Source organism: Salvia miltiorrhiza, chromosome 3 (genome assembly GCF_028751815.1).
Source record: "Salvia miltiorrhiza cultivar Shanhuang (shh) chromosome 3, IMPLAD_Smil_shh, whole genome shotgun sequence".
Classification (NCBI taxonomy): domain Eukaryota; kingdom Viridiplantae; phylum Streptophyta; class Magnoliopsida; order Lamiales; family Lamiaceae; genus Salvia; species Salvia miltiorrhiza.
Window position 1 is genome coordinate 32,945,014 of NC_080389.1, and position 6,344 is coordinate 32,951,357.

General features: G+C 34.1%; 1 long non-coding RNA gene across 1 annotated transcript; it reads left to right on the forward strand.

The window, feature by feature from the left end:
* The first annotated feature begins 809 nt into the window (after positions 1–809).
* On the forward strand, positions 810–1,895 carry LOC131014109 (uncharacterized). Its single transcript, XR_009098054.1, has 3 exons — positions 810–945; positions 1,442–1,478; positions 1,564–1,895. It is a non-coding gene; the product is annotated as an uncharacterized LOC131014109 (long non-coding RNA).
* Positions 1,896–6,344: the final 4,449 nt, after the last annotated feature.

Below are 6,344 nucleotides of genomic sequence, written 5' to 3' on the forward strand. Positions count from 1 at the left end.
TCAATCATTATTAGACCTATAACCAGACTACCATAGCAGTATAAGGGGAATCATGGTGTATATATATCAAGCAATCCAATAAATCTTTTTTCACAATAACATGTATATTAAACAAATAAACAATATAACTATAACAACAAACTAATTAGAGTGAAGTAACGTTTGACTCCATATGAATCTTCAAGCAAACAAAAGATTAAAAGAATTTCAGTTTTTCTGAGTTTTCGGTTCACAGATTTTGGATGTGCAAAAAATTACGAAGAAGCTTTAAAGATATTGTAGGTTTAGGTTATGATTTAATGAAAGAAGATATGGTTTAGATATGGAAATAATATGCTAATAAAAAAATCATTGAAACCGTTTTCCTTTCAATATAAATTTACGTGAATGGCCTTTTGTGATTGTAGCGTGTAAATTGATGATTAATTTAAGGATGAAATCTGACCGTGAGATCTATTTAAATCAATGGGTGATATGTGTTCCTATTTTATACAAAAAAACTGTTTTTATTTTAGCCCAACTCTATATATATATATATATATATATATATATATATATAGGGTGGAGATCTACAAAGAATCCCCTTAGTATAAAGAATAAAGAATAATCCTAAGCCTTAGGATCTACCTAATCACACGGTCCAGATTAATTCGAATGAACAATAAAAGCAAAAAAAAAAAAACACGAAAAATACAGAAATTAAAAGAATTCGAATACGGAAGGACATTTTGGGGTATTTACCACAAAGGTAAATCGGGTAGTTCCGATTATTACTCTTCCATAATCTCGCCATTGCATCTCTTGTAGGCTAGGGTTTTCAGTTGATTTCTGAAATTCTGAAGCGACTTCGAAGAGGAAATCGGAAAAATCACGAATTATCAGCAAGAATTACCAGTTTTGGGTTATTTTTTGACATTTGAAGTGAAGAAGACGACGGCCGAAAAGGTATGTTCGAAACTTTTTGGGATTCACTGAAATAATATATTTTGTTACCTGTTCATTTGTTTACAAGATGTTAAATAAACCCACAGTAATTTTATGACTGTAAATCTTAGGGTTTTTTTCAAAATTTCAATTTTGTTTCTGCGATAGTAGTTGAACTTGAGGATTACACTGAATTTTCGATCTATTTATACTGCTTAAATTCCAATTGAGGGCCCCAAATCAATGGCTTATACGGAACATTCGAAAGTGAAAGAATTCATTGTTTTTAACTTTTTAAGCCATCTGGTCCCCTCCCCCCACACCCCCAAAAAATCACACGAGCATCTACCCAGATCTGGCATGCTTAAAAAAGAAATAAACAGATTTGTTTAAGATTAAAAAATACATATTTGACATGGTTTATGCATTTCTATCTCATTCGAAATTTTAATATTCGAATTTATTTTTAATGTCTATCCCATCGTGCAATGGTGATGTTTGAAATGCTGATCCATAGATGACAAATGGAAAAGGGAAACAGAAAACGTTACAAGGTACTAATCTGAGTAAAATATATGTATACTAATTATTATACCATTATTCATAAAAAAATACTTTCTTATGAAGATTTCCTTGCAGTTCGAAGCTACAGAAAAAGCAAAATGACATCTGGCGAATCATCAAACACAAATCCTGATGATGGTAATCTCTTTCACTGATTGAGGAGGTTTGCAGAGGAACTCAAACATGATTGAGGGGGTGTTGAACGATCGTCTGGGGAAGAAAGTTCGGGTGAAAGTTCAAGTATTGTTATTGACTCGTTCTCGTGTTGTAATATTCAATTAAACTTAAAGTATATTCATTAAGTTTCATGACTTATTCAAAATAATAATAAGCATATATAACAACAAGAGTATTAGTTAATTTATTCAGTTTCTTGTTTTACTTATTCGGTTTATAACAAAGTGGTATTCGATGAATTTTCAATATTATTCACTATAATTTTAGTGAATTATGCAGTTAGCTTATGTGATGTTTTCGTCCATATTTACACATTTGTAGGCGATTGATTCCTTATTCACATAAATATGATGTTTATTCGTTAAATTTTGCACAATATTCAGATACGATTTATCATGAAAAATGCTACTTTATTCAACAAAATAGTTTCCTTATTCACAATTTATGAGTATCATATAAATTATTCAGCAAACAATTATCCTTATTCGCATAAATATGATTTTTATTCAGTACGTCATGAACAATATTCGAATACGATATATTCATGAATAACGTTACTTTATTCAACAAAATATTTTCTTTACTCACAATTTATGAGTACCAGTTACGTTTTTATGCAAATTAGTATTCCTATTCGCAAAAATATAATTCTTATTTGGGTACGTTTTGAACAATATTCAAATACAATATAATTATTTATTATCACACAAAGAACCAAATTAATATGTACAGGTTTTGAAATAATGAAAAAAATAAAATGCTACATGAATTACTAATTTTATTTAAGCGATTAAGAGTTAAATTATGAATAATTAATTACTGGACTAATAAAAATATAAATTAGGTGAAGATTCTATTATTTATTCATATAATATTAATTTGTGAATACACATTAAAATAATTTGAACAAATAAAAAAATTTGGATAAATTCATGAATTCGAGTATATAAAATAATTGTGAAAAAAAAAACCATAAATAACGTAAAATATGAAATACAGACTCTGTTGAATTAACATTTAACAATATAATTAATATCTTTATTCGCAAAAATATAATTCTTATTTAGGTACTATTTGAACATTATTTAAATACAATATAATTATTCGCAAAAATGCAATATGAATTGCTAATTTTATTTAAGACTTAAATTCTGCATGCGTAATTAATTAATGGATTAACAAAAATATCAATTAGGTGAAGATCTTATTAAAAGGAAACCGCAATTTTAATTAATATAAAATAAAGATATGCATGACTTCTACCAAAAATAGTGCAGATATGGTCAACAATTATATACCTACATTAATTCTGATACGGTTACAATATAAAGCAAATTACTTAAATGACCTTAATTAATTTTCGAAAATTATAACACTAAAAAAAATCAGAACCGTAAGATACATCAAATCTGACGGATAGCATTAATTCTTCATTCTCCCTACATTTAGCCTTCTTTTTTGATCCATTCCCTATATATATATACTATATATATATATATATATATATATAGGGGAGGGCTACAGTAAAAACACTTTTTAAAATATAAATATAAACGTTTTTAATGTACGAATTTTATCCAACAGGGTTACGAATTCATCCAACATGGTTACGAATTGTGAAAAATAAATTTTTGCTACCTTTGGGATTCGAACCCAGGACCACGAATTCATCCAAAAGGGTTACGAATTAACCGTAGATCTTGATGATCTAAGGGCTGAAAATCATTTATATTTTATACACTTAAGAGTGTTTTTATTCTCATCAATCAAACTCTTAGAGGAACTAGCACAGCAAATTATGAGTGTAAACACTTAACCCGGTGCTTGAGCGAAAAGAGAGACTACCATCACACTTTATGCATGATCATTACTCTGGTTTGTGGTCTGTTTGAACTGAATGATGCATGTTGGTATGATCTGATCCTGAAATCTGTGCAAGTTTCGTGTCTTTTAGTTTTATTCCTTTTCTTTCAACCTTTTCGTCCGTGTCTTCTGTGAATCCACCTACATACTTGAGGGCAAGTATGCTTTAAGTGTGTAGGTGTGATGCGTCTTCGACTTTTGGGCCATTTGGCCCTATTTTTCTCTTTATTTGTGTCGGTACAGGTCTGTCAGGGGGGAAAACAAAGTTGTGGAGGAAGGAAGATCAGTAGAGCAGAAACGGAGGAAATGCGGTGAGAATGGGTATTACCGAGCCCAGATTGCTAAGTCATGTTTACCAGCATGGAGCTTCGGCCAACAAGTACCTCTCCAATTCAACTTGGGGCATGGGAACCTGGAGCAACCACCTGGTATGAGCCACACCGATAAGAGCAGTCCGTCTGATCGTTACCATGAGAAGCAGACAGCCAGAGCCATAAAAGGAAGGTCAATCTCGGAGATCTCGAAGAAACAAGTAGAAGGTGGAAGAAGAAACTGGAAGGATCGAAGGAATGGGAAAGGTTGACTAAGCTTGCAGCTGGACGCCATCTTCAATCAGGATCAATCAAAGATCGAGCTAATTAAGGAAAGAAGATCCCGGCGAAGATTTGGAACCGGCGCAGCTAGGGTTAGGCCTCTACCATCCGGCAGTATAAAAGACTAATGGTGTGCAGCGTGAAGAAGCTCTTGGCACCTTGAAACTCTTGTTTTTACTTTAGTTATCATTTAAGTTCGCCGTGTGTGGCATCTGAAACAATTTACATTTCCGTGCTTTTCCCTTTTCCGTTGTGTTTCTACTTTTGAACAAGTTCGAAGGCTTGAAGCCTAGGTACTATATATCTATTCCAGTATTTCTTTTCGTTCTATAATGTGTTTAACCCCTTTTGCATTTATGAATTGTGTTATGTGTGAGTAATCTCCTTGGTGAGGTTTTAGGGGTGGAAATAATTGTTGTTAACATGTAAACATTCGTGAGGCACTTGTTCTTTCGGTTGAATCTCGTGGTTCCGGAAGGATCTGTTCGAAACCATGGGCAGTAGGGATCTAACGGGTGATCTCCGTTCGGTAAAACGCTGTCCATGTTAAGAAAAGGCCAGGGTATACCAAGGTACAACAATCGGTATGCCCAAGACCGAGTAGCTGAGCAGCGTCAACAAAAGGCGTTGTAGATCCAGAAGGTGGGGAAAGGGTTGATGGGATACACTGCCCTTCCTCAGTCTTGGGCTTCTCCAGAGACTATCCATCAACTGTGACGAGGCATAAAGCCATGGTTATCAAACGAGGAAAGCAATCTCGGCGCCGTAGCATGTCTATGACTGGTCGGCTGACAAAGCCGGAAATAGTTGAGTCCAGGAGGCATGTGTCACTAAAAGCGTGGAGTTGGGGACCTCGGGAGAGAAGGTTGGTGAGGGTCATACTTGGTGAGTAACGGGTATGACTACTATCTACGGAGAAGTGAAGCACTGCCTTGTGACCGGGGATTGTGTGACCTTCGGACCAAGTGACCACAATGAGATCAACCATCCTATATGTGAAGTACAACCCCTTGAAACGCCCCAATGTCTTTGGGCCACGCCTTGGGCTTGTATGGATCGTAGACGGATCATCAGTGTGCCTATGACCAAAACGAATGTTAACAACAGTTATGACCTAACCGAATAACCTCACCCCTTTGTTATTATTGATCTTGTTTATTTCTTGTGCAGAGTATACAGATTGAGAATTGTGACACCTCAGTTTGTCGTAGGAGAACAAAGTGGTTCCTCACTCCCTGTGGGATTCGACCCTACACTTACCGCTAAGGCTAAGTTCTTATTGTGAGAAGTAGGAGCGTGTATTGTCTGTACTGGGCATACACAGGTATTTTGTCCGCACCGCACGACGGGTGTGTGTCAGGGACCTATTTTTTATATGTTTGTTATATTGTAGAATGAATACCTAAACAATTATTAGTGTTATGTACGACATATAAGAAAACTAACTCGTAGAACATTTTGCAATAATTTACTTACGAAAACTAAAGGCAACGATACTCAACACAACAACTCACTAACCAAGCAACTGGCCAAATCTTCAAAAGCAAGCAATACAACAGTCATTTCCAATTCCCCACTTGAAACCTTGAATCTACAATAACCTTCATAAGCTTTGTCTTGAAGAGGAAGTTTCTAAATCCTGAATTGCAAATCCACACATAGCCTCTGCAAGTAAAAGATATGATATACATAAGCAATAGCCAGACATAGAAATCCAACACTCATTCTCATCCATCTCGAATAGCAGTGTTAGTAATACATCAAATCTAAAAAAATAGCTTATCTTTATAAATAAACTACGTAACTTATTAACAATTAGTCTATAATTACCAGGGCAAAATCAAAATGCAAAGACACTCAAAATGACCAACTACACGACTCGTATTGCTAAAAAGTACGAGTCTTTCCTTAAGAAATCTACAATAAACTTTTGAAAGTACGTATGTTAAGTAAATAGCATTATAAATGTTTAATGGATGCTACTGGTCTATAAATATATGAATAAGATGACCAAAGTTATATCGTACTTACCTTTCAATCTATTAAAAACTTCATTGTATACCACGTTACATATCAAAACTTTGAGACCTTTTTTGCTAGTGACTCGTGAGATTGCGACATACAGTTGGCCATGACTGAATACAGGTTTTGGTAGGTAAAGTCCTACATTTGAAAGAGATTGTCCTTGGCTTTTGTTTTTAGTCATAGCAAAACAAACACTTA